Source organism: Balaenoptera borealis (genome assembly GCF_965194805.1).
Source record: "Balaenoptera borealis genome assembly, chromosome: 10".
Taxonomy (NCBI): Eukaryota; Metazoa; Chordata; class Mammalia; order Artiodactyla; family Balaenopteridae; genus Balaenoptera; species Balaenoptera borealis.
In genome coordinates, this window is record NC_138874.1 from 28,087,296 (window position 1) to 28,109,246 (window position 21,951).

At 46.3% G+C, this 21,951-nt stretch overlaps 1 long non-coding RNA gene across 7 annotated transcripts in view; it reads left to right on the forward strand.

Annotated features, from left to right (window-relative positions):
* The window catches only part of LOC309636271, an 868,657-nt gene that overhangs the window by 17,210 nt on the left and 829,496 nt on the right, over positions 1-21,951 (forward strand). For 4 of the 7 annotated variants that reach the window (XR_014249349.1, XR_014249351.1, XR_014249353.1 and 1 more), the window contains exon 2: positions 4,832-4,857. The exons of the other annotated variants lie outside the window; for them this stretch is intronic. This is a non-coding gene — a long non-coding RNA (uncharacterized lncRNA). The remainder of the gene's footprint in view (positions 1-4,831; positions 4,858-21,951) is intronic. 7 annotated transcript variants of the gene reach the window in all.

Genomic DNA, 21,951 nt, shown 5'->3' on the forward strand with positions numbered 1-21,951 from the left:
TGACAGGTATAATGTGGCATTGTAATGACAGGGGTCATAGAGCATTGTGATGAAATGGATCATGGAGCAATGTGATTACAGGGACCATGTAGCATTGCGAATGCATAGGCTATGGAGCATTGTGATGACAGGAGTCAAGGAGCATTGTGATGTAAGTGGTCATGGATCATTGTGATGACAAGTGTCCTGTACCATTGTGATGACACGGGTCATGGAGCATTGTGATGGCAAGGGCCATGGCGAATTGTGATGACATGTGTCTTGGGGCATTGTGATGACAGTGGTCATCTAGAATTGTGATAAAAGGTATCATGGAGCACTGTGATGACAGGGGCCATGGAGTATTGTAATGACAAGGCCATGGAACATTGTGATGACAAGTATCATGGAGCTTTGTGATGACACGAGCATTCATCATTATGATGACAAGAGTTCTGGAGCATTGTGATGACAAGGGCATGGAGCATTGTGATTACAGGGTCATGGAGCATTGTGATGACAACTGTCATGGAACATTGTGATGACAGGGTTCATGGAGCATTGTGATTAAAGGGGCCATGGAGCATTTTGATGACAAGGGCAGGCGAACATTTTGATTACATTGGTAATGGAGCATTGTGATGACATGGGCAGGGAACATTGTGAAGACAGGTGTAATGGAACAATGTGATTACAGGGGACATGGAGCATTTTGATGACATGGGCAGGCAACATTGTGATGACAGGTGTCATGGAGCATTGTGATGACAATTGTCATGGAACGTTGTGCTGACAGGGATCATGGAGCATTGTGATGAGACGGTCATTGGAGCATTGTGATGACAGGCGTACTGGAGCCTTCTGAGGAAAGGTGTCATGAGTCATTGTGATTACAGCGATCATGGAACATTGTGATGACAGTGGTCATGGAGCATTGTAATGACAGGGGTCATGGAGCATTGTGATGACAGGGGTCATGGGGCATTGTGATGACAGTGGTCATGGAGCATTGTGATGAAAGGGGTCATGGAGCACTGTGATCACAGGGGCCATGTATAATTGTGATGACAAAGGCCATGGAGCATTGTGACGACAATGGTCATGGAGCATTGTGATGACTGGTATCATGGAGCATTGTTCTGAAAGAGGTCATGGGGCAGTGTAATGACAAGTATCATGGAGGATGTGATGAAAGGAGTCATGGAGCATTGTGATTAAATGGATCATGAGGCATTTTGATGACAAGAGTCATGGAACATTGTGATGACAGGGCTAATGGAGCATTGTGATGACAAGGGCTATGGAGCATTGTGATGAATGGGGTCATGGGGCATGGTGATGACAGTGGTCATGGAGCATTGTGATGACAAAGACCACGGAGCATTGTGATGACAGGTGTCATGCAGCATTGTGATGAAAGGGGTCATGGATCACTACGATGACATGGGTAATGGAGCATTGTGATGATACGGGCATGGAGCATTGTGATGACAGGGGTCATGCAGCATTGTGATGACAGGGGCCATGCAGCATTTTGATGACATGGGCATGGAGCATAGTGATGACAAGAGTTCTGGAGCATTTTGATGACGAGGGCATGGATCATTTTGATGACAGGGGCCATGAAGCATTGAGATGACAAGGGAATGGAGCATTGTGATGAAAGCGGTCCTGGAGAATTGTGAGGAAACGGGTCATGGATTATTGTGATGGAAGGGTTCCTGGAGCATTCTGATGACAAGTGCCATGGAGCATTTTAATGAAAGGGGTACTGGAGCATTGTACAGAAATGGTTCATGGATCATCGTGATTACACGGATCATGGAATATTGTGATGACAAGGGTTTCAGAGCATTGCGACGACAGGGGTCATGGAGCATTGTAATAGCAGGGGTGATGGGGCATTGTGATGACAGGGGCATGGAGCATTGTGATGACAGAAGTCATAGAATATTGTGATGACAAGGGCCATGGAGCATTGTCATGAAAGGTCTTATCTGGCATTGTGATGAGAGTGGTCATGGAGCATTGTGATAAAAGTTGTCCTGAAGCACTGTTATTACAGGGGCCATGTAGAATTTTGATGACAAAGGCCATGGAGCATTGTGATGACAGGCATCATGGAGCAATTTGATGAAAGTGGTCATGGAGCATTGTGATGAAATGCGCCATGGAACATTGTGAAGACAAGTGTCCTGGAGCATTGTGATGACAAGGGCCATGGCCAATTCTGATGACAGGTGTCATGGAGCATTGTGATGACAGTGGTCATCTATCATTATGATGAAAGGTATCACGGAGCACTGTGATGACAGGGGCCATGGAGCATTGTGATGACACGGGCATGGAGCATTATGATGAGAAGTGATCTGGAGCATTGCGATGACAAGGGTATGGAGCATTGTGATTACAGGGACCATGGAGCATTGTGAATGCATAGGCCATGGAGCAATGAAATGACAGGGGTCAAGGAGCATTGTGATGTAAGTTGTCATGGAGCATTGTCATGACTATTGTCCAGGAACATTGTGATGACATGGTTCATGGAGCATTGTGATGACAAGTGCCATGGCGAATTGTGATGACAGGTGTCATGCGGCATTGTGATGACAGTGGTCATGTAGAATTGTAATGAACGGTATCATGGAGGACTCTGATGACAGGGGCCGTGGAGCACTGTGATGACAGTGGTCATCTAGAATTGTGATGAAATATACCAGGGAGCATTGTGATGACAGGGGTCATGGATCACCGCAATTATAGGGGCCAGGGAGCATTGTGAATACAAAGATCATGGAGCATTGAGATGACAGGGGTCATGGATCATTGTGATGACAAGGGTCCTGGAACCTTGTGATGACACGGTTCATGGAGCATTGTGATGACAAGGTTCTTCAAGCATTGTGATGACACGGGCATGGAGCATTATGATGACAAGAGTTCTGGAGCATTGTGATGAAAAGGGTATGGAGCACTGTGATTACAGGGGACCAGGAGCATTGTGATTACATGGGCAGTGAATATTGTGATGACAGGGGTTCATGGAGCACTGTGATGACAAGTGTCATGGAACATTGTGATGAAAGGGATCATGGAGCAATGTGATTACAGGGGCCATGGAGCATTTTGAATGCATAGTCCATGGAGCAGTGTGATGACAGGGGTCATAGTTCATTGTGATGATAAGTGTCCAGGAACATTGTGATGACATGGATCATGGAGCATTGTGATGACAAGGGCCATGGCGAATTGTGATGACAGGTGTCATGGGGCATTGTGATGACAGTGGTCATCGAGAATTATGAGGAAAGGTAACATGGAGCACTGTGATAACAGGGGCCATGGAGCATTGTGATGACAAAGGCCATGGAGCATTTTGATGACAAGTGTCATGGAGCATTGTGATGAGACGGGCATGGAGCATTATGATGCCAAGAGTTCTGGAGCATTGCGTTGACAAGGGCATGGAGCATTGTGATGACAAGGGCCATGGCCAATTCTGATGACAGGTGTCATCGGGCATTGTGATGACAGAGGTTATCTAGCATTGTGATGAAAGGTACCATGGATCACTGTGATAACAGGGGCCATGGAGCATTGTGATGATAAAGGCCATGGAGCATTTTAATGAAAAGTGTCATGGAGAATTGTGATGAGACGGGCATGGAGCATTATGATGACAAGAGTTCTGGAGCATTGCGTTGACAAGGGAATGGAGCATTGTGATTACAGGGACCATGGAGGAGAGTGATGACATCTGTCATGGAACATTGTGCTGACAGGGGCCATGGAGCATTGTGATGACAGGTATAATGTGGCATTGTAATGACAGTGGTCATAGAGCATTGTGATGAAATGGATCATGGAGCAATGTGATTACAGGGACCATGTAGCATTGCGAATGCATAGGCTATGGAGCATTGTGATGACAGGAGTCAAGGAGCATTGTGATGTAAGTGGTCATGGATCATTGTGATGACAAGTGTCCTGGACCATTGTGATGACACGGGTCATGGAGCATTGTGATGGCAAGGGCCATGGCGAATTGTGATGACATGTGTCTTGGGGCATTGTGATGACAGTGGTCATCTAGAATTGTGATAAAAGGTATCATGGAGCACTGTGATGACAGGGGCCATGGAGTATTGTAATGACAAGGCCATGGAACATTGTGATGGCAAGTATCATGGAGCTTTGTGATGACACGAGCATTCATCATTATGATGACAAGAGTTCTGGAGCATTGTGATGACAAGGGCATGGAGCATTGTGATTACAGGGTCATGGAGCATTGTGATGACAACTGTCATGGAACATTGTGATGACAGGGTTCATGGAGCATTGTGATTAAAGGGGCCATGGAGCATTTTGATGACAAGGGCAGGCGAACATTTTGATTACATTGGTAATGGAGCATTGTGATGACATGGGCAGGGAACATTGTGAAGACAGGTGTAATGGAACATTGTGATTACAGGGGACATGGAGCATTTTGATGACATGGGCAGGCAACATTGTGATGACAGGTGTCATGGAGCATTGTGATGACAATTGTCATGGAACGTTGTGCTGACAGGGATCATGGAGCATTGTGATGAGACGGTCATTGGAGCATTGTGATGACAGGCGTACTGGAGCCTTCTGAGGAAAGGTGTCATGGGTCATTGTGATTACAGCGATCATGGAACATTGTGATGACAGTGGTCATGGAGCTTTGTAATGACAGGGGCCATGGAGCATTGTGATGACAGGGGTCATGGGGCATTGTGATGACAGTGGTCATGGAGCATTGTGATGAAAGGGGTCATGGAGCACTGTGATCACAGGGGCCATGTATAATTGTGATGACAAGGACCATGGAGCATTGTGATGACAGTTGTCATGGAGCATTGTGTTGAAAGCGGCATGGAGCATTGTGACGACAATGGTCATGGAGCATTGTGATGACTGGTATCATGGAGCATTGTTCTGAAAAAGGTCATGGGGCAGTGTAATGACAAGTATCATGGAGGATGTGATGAAAGGAGTCATGGAGCATTGTGATTAAATGGATCATGAGGCATTTTGATGACAAGAGTCATGGAACATTGTGATGACAGGGCTAATGGAGCATTGTGATGACAAGGGCTATGGAGCATTGTGATGACAGGTGTCATGCAGCATTGTGATGAAAGGGGTCATGGATCACTACGATGACATGGGTAATGGAGCATTGTGATGATATGGGCATGGAGCATTGTGATAACAGGGGCCAGGGAGCATTGAGATGACAAGAGCAGGGAACATTCTGATGACAGCAGTCATGTATCATTGTGATGATACCTGTCATGGAACATTGTGCTGACAGGGGCTATAGAGCATTGTGATGACAGGTGTCATGTGGCATTGTGATGACAGTGGTCATAGAGCATTGTGATGAAAAGGATCATGGAGCAATGTGATTACAGGTGTCATGTGGCATTGTGATGACAGTGGTCATAGAGCATTGTGATGACAGGGGTCAAGGAGCATTGTGATGAAAGTGGTCATGGAGCACTGTGATGAAACGGGCATGGAGCATTATGATGACAAGAGTTCTGGAGCATTGTGATGACAAGGTTATGGAGCATTGTGATTACAGGGGAACAAGAGCATTGTGATTACATGGGCAGTGAATATTGTGATGACAGGGGTCATGGAGCACTGTGATGACTAGTGTCATGGAACATTGTGATGACAGGGATCATGGAGTATTGTGATGAGAGGGGCCTTGGAGCATTATGATGATAGACGTCATGGGGCATTGTGATGACAGCGGTCTTGGAGCATTGTGATGAAAGGGATCATGGAGCAATGTGATTACCGGAGCCATGGAGCATTGTGAATGCATAGGCCATGGAGCAATGAAATGACAGGGGTCAAGGAGCATTGTGATGTAAGTTGTCATGGAGCATTGTGATGACAAGTGTCCATGAACATTGTGATGACATGGTTCATGGAGCATTGTGATGACAAGTGCCATGGCGAATTGTGATGACAGGTGTCATGGGGCATTGTGATGACAGTGGTCATGTAGAATTGTAATGAAAGGTATCATGGAGGACTCTGACGACAGGGGCCGTGGAGCACTGTGATGACAGTGGTCATCTAGAATTGTGATGAAATATACCAGGGAGCATTGTGATGACAGGGGTCATGGATCACCACAATTATAGGGGCCATGGAGCACTGTGAATACAAAGATCATGGAGCATTGAGATGACAGGGGTCATGGATCATTGTGATGACAAGGGTCCTGGAACCTTGTGATGACACGGTTCATGGAGCATTGTGATGACAAGGTTCTTCAAGCATTGTGATGACACGGGCATGGAGCATTATGATGACAAGAGTTCTGGAGCATTGTGATGACAAAGGCCATGGAGCATTTTGATGACAAGTGTCATGGAGCATTGTGATGAGACGGGCATGGAGCATTATGATGCCCAGAGTTCTGGAGCATTGTGGTGACAAGGGCATGGAGCATTGTGATGACAAGGGCCATGGCCAATTCTGATGACAGGTGTCCTCGGGCATTGTGATGACAGAGGTTATCTAGCATTGTGATGAAAGGTACCATGGATCACTGTGATAACAGGGGCCATGGAGCATTGTGATGATAAAGGCCATGGAGCATTTTAATGAAAAGTGTCATGGAGAATTGTGATGAGACGGGCATGGAGCATTATGATGACAAGAGTTCTGGAGCATTGCGTTGACAAGGGAATGGAGCATTGTGATTACAGGGACCATGGAGGACAGTGATGACATCTGTCATGGAACATTGTGCTGACAGGGGCCATGGAGCATTGTGATGACAGGTATAATGTGGCATTGTAATGACAGGGGTCATAGAGCATTGTGATGAAATGGATCATGGAGCAATGTGATTACAGGGACCATGTAGCATTGCGAATGCATAGGCTATGGAGCATTGTGATGACAGGAGTCAAGGAGCATTGTGATGTAAGTGGTCATGGATCATTGTGATGACAAGTGTCCTGTACCATTGTGATGACACGGGTCATGGAGCATTGTGATGGCAAGGGCCATGGCGAATTGTGATGACATGTGTCTTGGGGCATTGTGATGACAGTGGTCATCTAGAATTGTGATAAAAGGTATCATGGAGCACTGTGATGACAGGGGCCATGGAGTATTGTAATGACAAGGCCATGGAACATTGTGATGACAAGTATCATGGAGCTTTGTGATGACACGAGCATTCATCATTATGATGACAAGAGTTCTGGAGCATTGTGATGACAAGGGCATGGAGCATTGTGATTACAGGGTCATGGAGCATTGTGATGACAACTGTCATGGAACATTGTGATGACAGGGTTCATGGAGCATTGTGATTAAAGGGGCCATGGAGCATTTTGATGACAAGGGCAGGCGAACATTTTGATTACATTGGTAATGGAGCATTGTGATGACATGGGCAGGGAACATTGTGAAGACAGGTGTAATGGAACATTGTGATTACAGGGGACATGGAGCATTTTGATGACATGGGCAGGCAACATTGTGATGACAGGTGTCATGGAGCATTGTGATGACAATTGTCATGGAACGTTGTGCTGACAGGGATCATGGAGCATTGTGATGAGACGGTCATTGGAGCATTGTGATGACAGGCGTACTGGAGCCTTCTGAGGAAAGGTGTCATGAGTCATTGTGATTACAGCGATCATGGAACATTGTGATGACAGTGGTCATGGAGCATTGTAATGACAGGGGTCATGGAGCATTGTGATGACAGGGGTCATGGGGCATTGTGATGACAGTGGTCATGGAGCATTGTGATGAAAGGGGTCATGGAGCACTGTGATCACAGGGGCCATGTATAATTGTGATGACAAAGGCCATGGAGCATTGTGATGACAGTTGTCATGGAGCATTGTGTTGAAAGGGGCATGGAGCATTGTGACGACAATGGTCATGGAGCATTGTGATGACTGGTATCATGGAGCATTGTTCTGAAAGAGGTCATGGGGCAGTGTAATGACAAGTATCATGGAGGATGTGATGAAAGGAGTCATGGAGCATTGTGATTAAATGGATCATGAGGCATTTTGATGACAAGAGTCATGGAACATTGTGATGACAGGGCTAATGGAGCATTGTGATGACAAGGGCTATGGAGCATTGTGATGAATGGGGTCATGGGGCATGGTGATGAGAGTGGTCATGGAGCATTGTGATGACAAAGACCACGGAGCATTGTGATGACAGGTGTCATGCAGCATTGTGATGTAAGGGGTCATGGATCACTACGATGACATGGGTAATGGAGCATTGTGATGATACGGGCATGGAGCATTGTGATGACAGGGGTCATGCAGCATTGTGATGACAGGGGCCATGCAGCATTTTGATGACATGGGCATGGAGCATAGTGATGACAAGAGTTCTGGAGCATTTTGATGACAAGGGCATGGATCATTTTGATGACAGGGGCCATGAAGCATTGAGATGACAAGGGAATGGAGCATTGTGATGAAAGCGGTCCTGGACAATTGTGAGGAAACGGGTCATGGATTATTGTGATGGAAGGGTTCCTGGAGCATTCTGATGACAAGTGCCATGGAGCATTTTAATGAAAGGGGTACTGGAGCATTGTACAGAAATGGTTCATGGATCATCGTGATTACACGGATCATGGAATATTGTGATGACAAGGGTTTCAGAGCATTGTGATGACAGGGGCATGGAGCATTGTGATGACAGAAGTCATAGAATATTGTGATGACAAGGGCCATGGAGCATTGTCATGAAAGGTCTTATCTGGCATTGTGATGAGAGTGGTCATGGAGCATTGTGATAAAAGTTGTCCTGAAGCACTGTTATTACAGGGGCCATGTAGAATTTTGATGACAAAGGCCATGGAGCATTGTGATGACAGGCATCATGGAGCAATTTGATGAAAGTGGTCATGGAGCATTGTGATGAAATGCGCCATGGAACATTGTGAAGACAAGTGTCCTGGAGCATTGTGATGACAAGGGCCATGGCCAATTCTGATGACAGGTGTCATGGAGCATTGTGATGACAGTGGTCATCTATCATTAGGATGAAAGGTATCACGGAGCACTGTGATGACAGGGGCCATGGAGCATTGTGATGACACGGGCATGGAGCATTATGATGAGAAGTGATCTGGAGCATTGCGATGACAAGGGTATGGAGCATTGTGATTACAGGGACCATGGAGCATTGTGAATGCATAGGCCATGGAGCAATGAAATGACAGGGGTCAAGGAGCATTGTGATGTAAGTTGTCATGGAGCATTGTCATGACTATTGTCCAGGAACATTGTGATGACATGGTTCATGGAGCATTGTGATGACAAGTGCCATGGCGAATTGTGATGACAGGTGTCATGCGGCATTGTGATGACAGTGGTCATGTAGAATTGTAATGAATGGTATCATGGAGGACTCTGACGACAGGGGCCGTGGAGCACTGTGATGACAGTGGTCATCTAGAATTGTGATGAAATATACCAGGGAGCATTGTGATGACAGGGGTCATGGATCACCGCAATTATAGGGGCCAGGGAGCATTGTGAATACAAAGATCATGGAGCATTGAGATGACAGGGGTCATGGATCATTGTGATGACAAGGGTCCTGGAACCTTGTGATGACACGGTTCATGGAGCATTGTGATGACAAGGTTCTTCAAGCATTGTGATGACACGGGCATGGAGCATTATGATGACAAGAGTTCTGGAGCATTGTGATGAAAAGGGTATGGAGCACTGTGATTACAGGGGACCAGGAGCATTGTGATTACATGGGCAGTGAATATTGTGATGACAGGGGTTCATGGAGCACTGTGATGACAAGTGTCATGGAACATTGTGATGACAGGGTTCATGGAGCATTGTGATGAGAGGGGCCTTGGAGCATTATGATGATAGGCGTCATGGGGTATCGTGATGAGAGTGGTCATAGAACATTGTGATGAAAGGGATCATGGAGCAATGTGATTACAGGGGCCATGGAGCATTTTGAATGCATAGTCCATGGAGCAGTGTGATGACAGGGGTCATGGAGCATTGTGATGAATGTGGTCATAGTTCATTGTGATGATAAGTGTCCAGGAACATTGTGATGACATGGATCATGGAGCATTGTGAGGACAAGGGCCATGGCGAATTGTGATGACAGGTGTCATGGGGCATTGTGATGACAGTGGTCATCGAGAATTATGAGGAAAGGTAACATGGAGCACTGTGATAACAGGGGCCATGGAGCATTGTGATGACAAAGGCCATGGAGCATTTTGATGACAAGTGTCATGGAGCATTGTGATGAGACGGGCATGGAGCATTATGATGCCAAGAGTTCTGGAGCATTGCGTTGACAAGGGCATGGAGCATTGTGATGACAAGGGCCATGGCCAATTCTGATGACAGGTGTCATCGGGCATTGTGATGACAGAGGTTATCTAGCATTGTGATGAAAGGTACCATGGATCACTGTGATAACAGGGGCCATGGAGCATTGTGATGATAAAGGCCATGGAGCATTTTAATGAAAAGTGTCATGGAGAATTGTGATGAGACGGGCATGGAGCATTATGATGACAAGAGTTCTGGAGCATTGCGTTGACAAGGGAATGGAGCATTGTGATTACAGGGACCATGGAGGAGAGTGATGACATCTGTCATGGAACATTGTGCTGACAGGGGCCATGGAGCATTGTGATGACAGGTATAATGTGGCATTGTAATGACAGGGGTCATAGAGCATTGTGATGAAATGGATCATGGAGCAATGTGATTACAGGGACCATGTAGCATTGCGAATGCATAGGCTATGGAGCATTGTGATGACAGGAGTCAAGGAGCATTGTCATGACAGGGGTCATGGATCATTGTGATGACAAGTGTCCTGGACCATTGTGATGACACGGGTCATGGAGCATTGTGATGGCAAGGGCCATGGCGAATTGTGATGACATGTGTCTTGGGGCATTGTGATGACAGTGGTCATCTAGAATTGTGATAAAAGGTATCATGGAGCACTGTGATGACAGGGGCCATGGAGTATTGTAATGACAAGGCCATGGAACATTGTGATGACAAGTATCATGGAGCTTTGTGATGACACGAGCATTCATCATTATGATGACAAGAGTTCTGGAGCATCGTGATGACAAGGGCATGGAGCATTGTGATTACAGGGTCATGGAGCATTGTGATGACAACTGTCATGGAACATTGTGATGACAGGGTTCATGGAGCATTGTGATTAAAGGGGCCATGGAGCATTTTGATGACAAGGGCAGGCGAACATTTTGATTACATTGGTAATGGAGCATTGTGATGACATGGGCAGGGAACATTGTGAAGACAGGTGTAATGGAACGTTGTGATTACAGGGGACATGGAGCATTTTGATGACATGGGCAGGCAACATTGTGATGACAGGTGTCATGGAGCATTGGGATGACAATTGTCATGGAACGTTGTGCTGACAGGGATCATGGAGCCTTGTGATGAGACGGTCATTGGAGCATTGTGATGACAGGCGTACTGGAGCCTTCTGAGGAAAGGTGTCATGAGTCATTGTGATTACAGCGATCATGGAACATTGTGATGACAGTGGTCATGGAGCATTGTAATGACAGGGGCCATGGAGCATTGTGATGACAGGGGTCATGGGGCATTGTGATGACAGTGGTCATGGAGCATTGTGATGAAAGGGGTCATGGAGCACTGTGATCACAGGGGCCATGTATAATTGTGATGACAAAGGCCATGGAGCATTGTGATGACAGTTGTCATGGAGCATTGTGTTGAAAGGGGCATGGAGCATTGTGACGACAATGGTCATGGAGCATTGTGATGACTGGTATCATGGAGCATTGTTCTGAAAGAGGTCATGGGGCAGTGTAATGACAAGTATCATGGAGGATGTGATGAAAGGAGTCATGGAGCATTGTGATTAAATGGATCATGAGGCATTTTGATGACAAGAGTCATGGAACATTGTGATGACAGCGCTAATGGAGCATTGTGATGACAAGGGCTATGGAGCATTGTGATGAATGGGGTCATGGGGCATGGTGATGACAGTGGTCATGGAGCATTGTGATGACAAAGACCACGGAGCATTGTGATGACAGGTGTCATGCAGCATTGTGATGTAAGGGGTCATGGATCACTACGATGACATGGGTAATGGAGCATTGTGATGATACGGGCATGGAGCATTGTGATGACAGGGGTCATGCAGCATTGTGATGACAGGGGCCATGCAGCATTGTGATGACATGGGCATGGAGCATAGTGATGACAAGAGTTCTGGAGCATTTTGATGACAAGGGCATGGATCATTTTGATGACAGGGGCCATGAAGCATTGAGATGACAAGGGAATGGAGCATTGTGATGAAAGCGGTCCTGGAGAATTGTGAGGAAACGGGTCATGGATTATTGTGATGGAAGGGTTCCTGGAGCATTCTGATGACAAGTGCCATGGAGCATTTTAATGAAAGGGGTACTGGAGCATTGTACAGAAATGGTTCATGGATCATCGTGATTACACGGATCATGGAATATTGTGATGACAAGGGTTTCGGAGCATTGCGACGACAGGGGTCATGGAGCATTGTAATAGCAGGGGTGATGGGGCATTGTGATGACAGGGGCATGGAGCATTGTGATGACAGAAGTCATAGAATATTGTGATGACAAGGGCCATGGAGCATTGTCATGAAAGGTCTTATCTGGCATTGTGATGAGAGTGGTCATGGAGCATTGTGATAAAAGTTGTCCTGAAGCACTGTTATTACAGGGGCCATGTAGAATTTTGATGACAAAGGCCATGGAGCATTGTGATGACAGGCATCATGGAGCAATTTGATGAAAGTGGTCATGGAGCATTGTGATGAAATGCGCCATGGAACATTGTGAAGACAAGTGTCCTGGAGCATTGTGATGACAAGGGCCATGGCCAATTCTGATGACAGGTGTCATGGAGCATTGTGATGACAGTGGTCATCTATCATTAGGATGAAAGGTATCACGGAGCACTGTGATGACAGGGGCCATGGAGCATTGTGATGACACGGGCATGGAGCATTATGATGAGAAGTGATCTGGAGCATTGCGATGACAAGGGTATGGAGCATTGTGATTACAGGGACCATGGAGCATTGTGAATGCATAGGCCATGGAGCAATGAAATGACAGGGGTCAAGGAGCATTGTGATGTAAGTTGTCATGGAGCATTGTCATGACTATTGTCCATGAACATTGTGATGACATGGTTCATGGAGCATTGTGATGACAAGTGCCATGGCGAATTGTGATGACAGGTGTCATGCGGCATTGTGATGACAGTGGTCATGTAGAATTGTAATGAACGGTATCATGGAGGATTCTGACGACAGGGGCCGTGGAGCACTGTGATGACAGTGGTCATCTAGAATTGTGATGAAATATACCAGGGAGCATTGTGATGACAGGGGTCATGGATCACCGCAATTATAGGGGCCAGGGAGCATTGTGAATACAAAGATCATGGAGCATTGAGATGACAGGGGTCATGGATCATTGTGATGACAAGGGTCCTGGAACCTTGTGATGACACGGTTCATGGAGCATTGTGATGACAAGGTTCTTCAAGCATTGTGATGACACGGGCATGGAGCATTATGATGACAAGAGTTCTGGAGCATTGTGATGAAAAGGGTATGGAGCACTGTGATTACAGGGGACCAGGAGCATTGTGATTACATGGGCAGTGAATATTGTGATGACAGGTGTTCATGGAGCACTGTGATGACAAGTGTCATGGAACATTGTGATGACAGGGTTCATGGAGCACTGTGATGAGAGGGGCCTTGGAGCATTATGATGATAGGCGTCATGGGGTATTGTGATGAGAGTGGTCATAGAACATTGTGATGAAAGGGATCATGGAGCAATGTGATTACAGGGGCCATGGAGCATTTTGAATGCATAGGCCATGGAGCAGTGTGATGACAGGGGTCATGGAGCATTGTGATGAATGTGGTCATAGTTCATTGTGATGATAAGTGTCCAGGAACATTGTGATGACATGGATCATGGAGCATTGTGATGACAAGGGCCATGGCGAATTGTGGTGACAGGTGTCATGGGGCATTGTGATGACAGTGGTCATCGAGAATTATGAGGAAAGGTAACATGGAGCACTGTGATAACAGGGGCCATGGAGCATTGTGATGACAAAGGCCATGGAGCATTTTGATGACAAGTGTCATGGAGCATTGTGATGAGACGGGCATGGAGCATTATGATGCCAAGAGTTCTGGAGCATTGCGTTGACAAGGGCATGGAGCATTGTGATGACAAGGGCCATGGCCAATTCTGATGACAGGTGTCATCGGGCATTGTGATGACAGAGGTTATCTAGCATTGTGATGAAAGGTACAATGGATCAATGTGATAACAGGGGCCATGGAGCATTGTGATGATAAAGGCCATGGAGCATTTTAATGAAAAGTGTCATGGAGAATTGTGATGAGACGGGCATGGAGCATTATGATGACAAGAGTTCTGGAGCATTGCGTTGACAAGGGAATGGAGCATTGTGATTACAGGGACCATGGAGGACAGTGATGACATCTGTCATGGAACATTGTGCTGACAGGGGCCATGGAGCATTGTGATGACAGGTATAATGTGGCATTGTAATGACAGTGGTCATAGAGCATTGTGATGAAATGGATCATGGAGCAATGTGATTACAGGGACCATGTAGCATTGCGAATGCATAGGCTATGGAGCATTGTGATGACAGGAGTCAAGGAGCATTGTGATGTAAGTGGTCATGGATCATTGTGATGACAAGTGTCCGGGACCATTGTGATGACACGGGTCATGGAGCATTGTGATGGCAAGGGCCATGGCGAATTGTGATGACATGTGTCTTGGGGCATTGTGATGACAGTGGTCATCTAGAATTGTGATAAAAGGTATCATGGAGCACTGTGATGACAGGGGCCATGGAGTATTGTAATGACAAGGCAATGGAACATTGTGATGACAAGTATCATGGAGCTTTGTGATGACACGAGCATTCATCATTATGATGACAAGAGTTCTGGAGCATTGTGATGACAAGGGCATGGAGCATTGTGATTACAGGGTCATGGAACATTGTGATGACAACTGTCATGGAACATTGTGATGACAGGGTTCATGGAGCATTGTGATGACAAGTGCGATGGCGAATTGTGATGACAGGTGTCATGGGGCATTGTGTTGAAAGGGGCATGGAGCATTGTGACGACAATGGTCATGGAGCATTGTGATGACTGGTATCATGGAGCATTGTTCTGAAAAAGGTCATGGGGCAGTGTAATGACAAGTATCATGGAGGATGTGATGAAAGGAGTCATGGAGCATTGTGATTAAATGGATCATGAGGCATTTTGATGACAAGAGTCATGGAACATTGTGATGACAGGGCTAATGGAGCATTGTGATGACAAGGGCTATGGAGCATTGTGATGACAGGTGTCATGCAGCATTGTGATGAAAGGGGTCATGGATCACTACGATGACATGTGTAATGGAGCATTGTGATGATATGGACATGGAGCATTGTGATAACAGGGGCCAGGGAGCATTGAGATGACAAGAGCAGGGAACATTCTGATGACAGCAGTCTTGTATCATTGTGATGATACCTGTCATGGAACATTGTGCTGACAGGGGCTATAGAGCATTGTGATGACAGGTGTCATGTGGCATTGTGATGACAGTGGTCATAGAGCATTGTGATGAAAAGGATCATGGAGCAATGTGATTACAGGGGCCATGGAGCATTGTGAATACATAGGCCATGGAGCATTGTGATGACAGGGGTCAAGGAGCATTGTGATGAAAGTGGACATGGAGCACTGTGATGACACGGGCATGCAGCATTATGATGACAAGAGTTCTGGAGCATTGTGATGAAAAGGGTATGGAGCATTGTGATTACAGGGGACCAGGAGCATTGTGATTACATGGGCAGTGAATATTGTGATGACAGGGGTCATGGAGCACTGTGATGACTAGTGTCATGGAACATTGTGATGAGAGGGGCCTTGGAGCATTATGATGATAGGCGTCATGGGGCATTGTGATGACAGCGGTCTTGGAGCATTGTGATGAAAGGGATCATGGAGCAATGTGATTACAGGGGCCATGGAGCATTGTGAATGCATAGGCCATGGAGCAATGAAATGACAGGGGTCAAGGAGCATTGTGATGTAAGTTGTCATGGAGCATTGTGATGACAAGTGTCCATGAACATTGTGATGACATGGTTCATGGAGCTTTGTGATGACAAGTGCCATGGCGAATTGTGATGACAGGTGTCATGGGGCATTGTGATGACAGTGGTCATGTAGAGTTGTAATGAAAGGTATCATGGAGGACTCCGACGACAGGGGCCGTGGAGCACTGTGATGACAGTGGTCATCTAGAATTGTGATGAAATATACCAGGGAGCATTGTGATGACAGGGGTCATGGATCACCACAATTATAGGGGCCAGGGAGCATTGTGAATACAAAGATCATGGAGCATTGAGATGACAGGGGTCATGGATCATTGTGATGACAAGGGTCCTGGAACCTTGTGATGACACGGTTCATGGAGCATTGTGATGACAAGGTTCTTCAAGCATTGTGATGACACGGGCATGGAGCATTATGATGACAAGAGTTCTGGAGCATTGTGATGAAAAGGGTATGGAGCACTGTGATTACAGGAGACCAGGAGCATTGTGATTACATGGGCAGTGAATATTGTGATGACAGGGGTTCATGGAGCACTGTGATGACAAGTGTCATGGAACATTGTGATGACAGGGTTCATGGAGCATTGTGATGAGAGGGGCCTTGGAGCATTATGATGATACGCGTCATGGGGCCTTGTGATGACAGCGGTCTTGGAGCATTGTGATGAAAGGGATCATGGAGCAATGTGATTACAGGGGCCATGGAGCATTTTGAATGCATAGGCCATGGAGCAGTGTGATGACAGGGGTCATGGAGCATTGTGATGAATGTGGTCATAGTTCATTGTGATGATAAGTGTCCAGGAACATTGTGATGACATGGATCATGGAGCATTGTGATGACAAGGGCCATGGCGAATTGTGATGACAGGTGTCATGGGGCATTGTGATGACAGTGGTCATCTAGAATTGTGATGAAAGGTAACATGGAGCACTGTGATAACAGGGGCCATGGAGCATTGTGATGACAAAGGCCATGGAGCATTTTGATGACAAGTGTCATGTAGCATTGTGATGAGACGGGCATGGAGCATTATGATGCCCAGAGTTCTGGAGCATTGTGGTGACAAGGGCATGGAGCATTGTGATGACAAGGGCCATGGCCAATTCTGATGACAGGTGTCATCGGGCATTGTGATGACAGAGGTTATCTAGCATTGTGATGAAAGGTACAATGGATCAATGTGATAACAGGGGCCATGGAGCATTGTGATGATAAAGACCATGGAGCATTTTAATGAAAAGTGTCATGGAGAATTGTGATGAGACGGGCATGGAGCATTATGATGACAAGAGTTCTGGAGCATTGCGTTGACAAGGGAATGGAGCATTGTGATTACAGGGACCATGGAGGATAGTGGTGACATCTGTCATGGAACATTGTGATGACAGTGGTCATGGAGCATTGTAATGACAGGGGCCATGGAGCATTGTGATGACAGGGGTCATGGGGCATTGTGATGACAGTGGTCATGGAGCATTGTGATGAAAGGGGTCATGGAGCACTGTGATCACAGGGGCCATGTATAATTGTGATGACAAAGACCATGGAGCATTGTGATGACAGTTGTCATGGAGCATTGTGTTGAAAGGGGCATGGAGCATTGTGACGACAATGGTCATGGAGCATTGTGATGACTGGTATCATGGAGCATTGTTCTGAAAGAGGTCATGGGGCAGTGTAATGACAAGTATCATGGAGGATGTGATGAAAGGAGTCATGGAGCATTGTGATTAAATGGATCATGAGGCATTTTGATGACAAGAGTCATGGATCATTGTGATGACAGCGCTAATGGAGCATTGTGATGACAAGGGCTATGGAGCATTGTGATGAATGGGGTCATGGGGCATGGTGATGACAGTGGTCATGGAGCATTGTGATGACAAAGACCACGGAGCATTGTGATGACAGGTGTCATGCAGCATTGTGATGTAAGGGGTCATGGATCACTACGATGACATGGGTAATGGAGCATTGTGATGATACGGGCATGGAGCATTGTGATGACAGGGGTCATGGAGCATTGTGATGAATGTGGTCATAGTTCATTGTGATGATAAGTGTCCAGGAACATTGTGATGACATGGATCATGGAGCATTGTGATGACAAGGGCCATGGCGAATTGTGATGACAGGTGTCATGGGGCCTTGTGATGACAGTGGTCATCTAGAATTGTGATGAAAGGTAACATGGAGCACTATGATAACAGGGGCCATGGAGCATTGTGATGAGAAAGGCCATGGAGCATTTTGATGACAAGTGTCATGGAGCATTGTGATGAGACGGGCATGGAGCATTATGATGCCCAGAGTTCTGGAGCATTGTGGTGACAAGGGCATGGAGCATTGTGATGACAAGGGCCATGGCCAATTCTGATGACAGGTGTCCTCGGGCATTGTGATGACAGAGGTTATCTAGCATTGTGATGAAAGGTACCATGGATCACTGTGATAACAGGGGCCATGGAGCATTGTGATGATAAAGGCCATGGAGCATTTTAATGAAAAGTGTCATGGAGAATTGTGATGAGACGGGCATGGAGCATTATGATGACAAGAGCTCTGGAGCATTGCGTTGACAAGGGAATGGAGCATTGTGATTACAGGGACCATGGAGGAGAGTGATGACATCTGTCATGGAACATTGTGCTGACAGGGGCCATGGAGCATTGTGATGACAGGTATAATGTGGCATTGTAATGACAGTGGTCATAGAGCATTGTGATGAAATGGATCATGGAGCAATGTGATTACAGGGACCATGTAGCATTGCGAATGCATAGGCTATGGAGCATTGTGATGACAGGAGTCAAGGAGCATTGTGATGTAAGTGGTCATGGATCATTGTGATGACAAGTGTCCTGGACCATTGTGATGACACGGGTCATGGAGCATTGTGATGGCAAGGGCCATGGCGAATTGTGATGACATGTGTCTTGGGGCATTGTGATGACAGTGGTCATCTAGAATTGTGATAAAAGGTATCATGGAGCACGGTGATGACAGGGGCCATGGAGTATTGTAATGACAAGGCCATGGAACATTGTGATGACAAGTATCATGGAGCTTTGTGATGACACGAGCATTCATCATTATGATGACAAGAGTTCTGGAGCATTGTGATGACAAGGGCATGGAGCATTGTGATTACAGGGTCATGGAGCATTGTGATGACAACTGTCATGGAACATTGGGATGACAGGGTTCATGGAGCATTGTGATTAAAGGGGCCATGGAGCATTTTGATGACAAGGGCAGGCGAACATTTTGATTACATTGGTAATGGAGCATTGTGATGACATGGGCAGGGAACATTGTGAAGACAGGTGTAATGGAACATTGTGATGACAGGTGTCATGGAGCATTTTGATGACATGGGCAGGCAACATTGTGATGACAGGTGTCATGGAGCATTGTGATGACAATTGTCATGGAACGTTGTGCTGACAGGGATCATGGAGCATTGTGATGAGACGGTCATTGGAGCATTGTGATGACAGGCGTACTGGAGCCTTCTGAGGAAAGGTGTCATGGGTCATTGTGATTACAGCGATCATGGAACATTGTGATGACAGTGGTCATGGAGCATTGTAATGGCAGGGGCCATGGAGCATTGTGATGACAGGGGTCATGGGGCATTGTGATGACAGTGGTCATGGAGCATTGTGATGACATGGGTCATGGGGCATTGTGATCACAGGGGCCATGTATAATTGTGATGACAAAGGCCATGGAGCATTGTGATGACAGTTGTCATGGAGCATTGTGTTGAAAGGGGCATGGAGCATTGTGACGACAATGGTCATGGAGCATTGTGATGACTGGTATCATGGAGCATTGTTCTGAAAAAGGTCATGGGGCAGTGTAATGACAAGTATCATGGAGGATGTGATGAAAGGAGTCATGGAGCATTGTGATTAAATGGATCATGAGGCATTTTGATGACAAGAGTCATGGAACATTGTGATGACAGGGCTAATGGAGCATTGTGATGACAAGGGCTATGGAGCATTGTGATGACTGGGGTCATGGAGCATTGTGATGAAAGGGGTCATGGATCACTACGATGACATGGGTAATGGAGCATTGTGATGATATGAGCATGGAGCTTTGTGAGGACAGGGGCCAGGGAGCATTGAGATGATAAGGGCAGGGAACATTGTGATGACAGCAGTCATGGATCATTGTGATGATACCTGTCATGGAACATTGTGCTGACACGGGCTATAGAGCATTGTGATGACAGGTGTCATGTGGCATTGTGATGACAGTGGTCATAGAGCATTGTTATGACAGGGGTCAAGGAGCATTGTGATGAAAGTGGTCATGGAGCACTGTGATGACACGGGCATGGAGAATTATGATGACAAGAGTTCTGGAGCATTGTGATGACAAGGGTATGGAGCATTGTGATTACAGGGGACCAGGAGCATTGTGATTACATGGGCAGTGAATATTGTGATGACAGGGGTCATGGAGCACTGTGATGACTAGTGTCATGGAACATTGGGAGGACACGGATCATGGAGCATTGTGATAAGAGTGGCCTTGGAGCATTATGATGATAGGCATCATGGGGCATTGTGATGACAGCGGTCTTGGAGCATTGTGATGAAAGGGATCATGGAGCAATGTGATTACAGGAGCCATGGAGCATTGTGATGTAAGTTGTCATGGAGCATTGTGATGACAAGTGTCCATGAACATTGTGATGACATGGATCATGGATCATTGTGATGACAAGGGCCATGCGAATTGTGATGACAGGTGTCATGGGGCATTGTGATGACAGTGGTCATCGAGAATTGTGAGGAAAGGTAACATGGAGCACTGTGATAACAGGGGCCATGGAGCATTGTGATGACAAAGGCCATGGAGCATTTTGATGACAATTGTCATGGAGCATTGTGATGAGACGGGCATGGAGCATTATGATGCCAAGCGTTCTGGAGCATTGTGGTGACAAGGGCATGGAGCATAGTGATGACAAGAGTTCTGGAGCATTGTGATGAAAAGGGTATGGAGCACTGTGATTACAGGGGACCAGGAGCATTGTGATTACATGTGCAGTGAATATTGTGATGACAGGCGTCCATGGAGCACTGTGATGAAAAGTGTCATTGAACATTGTGATGACAGGGTTCATGGAGCATTGTGATGGGAGGGCCCTTGGAGCATTATGATGATAGGCGTCATGGGATATTGTGATGAGAGTGGTCATAGAACATTGTGATGAAAGGGATCATGGAGCAATGTGCTTACAGGAGCCATGGAGCATTGTGAATGCATAGGCCATGGAGCAATGAAATGACAGGGGTCAAGGAGCATTGTGATGTAAGTTGTCATGGAGCATTGTGATGACAAGTGTCCATGAACATTGTGATGACATGGTTCATGGAGCATTGTGATGACAAGTGCCATGGCGAATTGTGATGACAGGTGTCATGGGGCATTGTGATGACAGTGGTCATGTAGAATTGTAATGAAAGGTATCATGGAGGACTCTGACGACAGGGGCCGTGAGGCACTGTGATAACAGTGGTCATCTAGAATTGTGATGAAATATACCAGGGAGCATTGTGATGACAGGGGTCATGGATCACCGCGATTATAGGGGCCATGGAGCATTGTGAATACAAAGATCATGGAGCATTG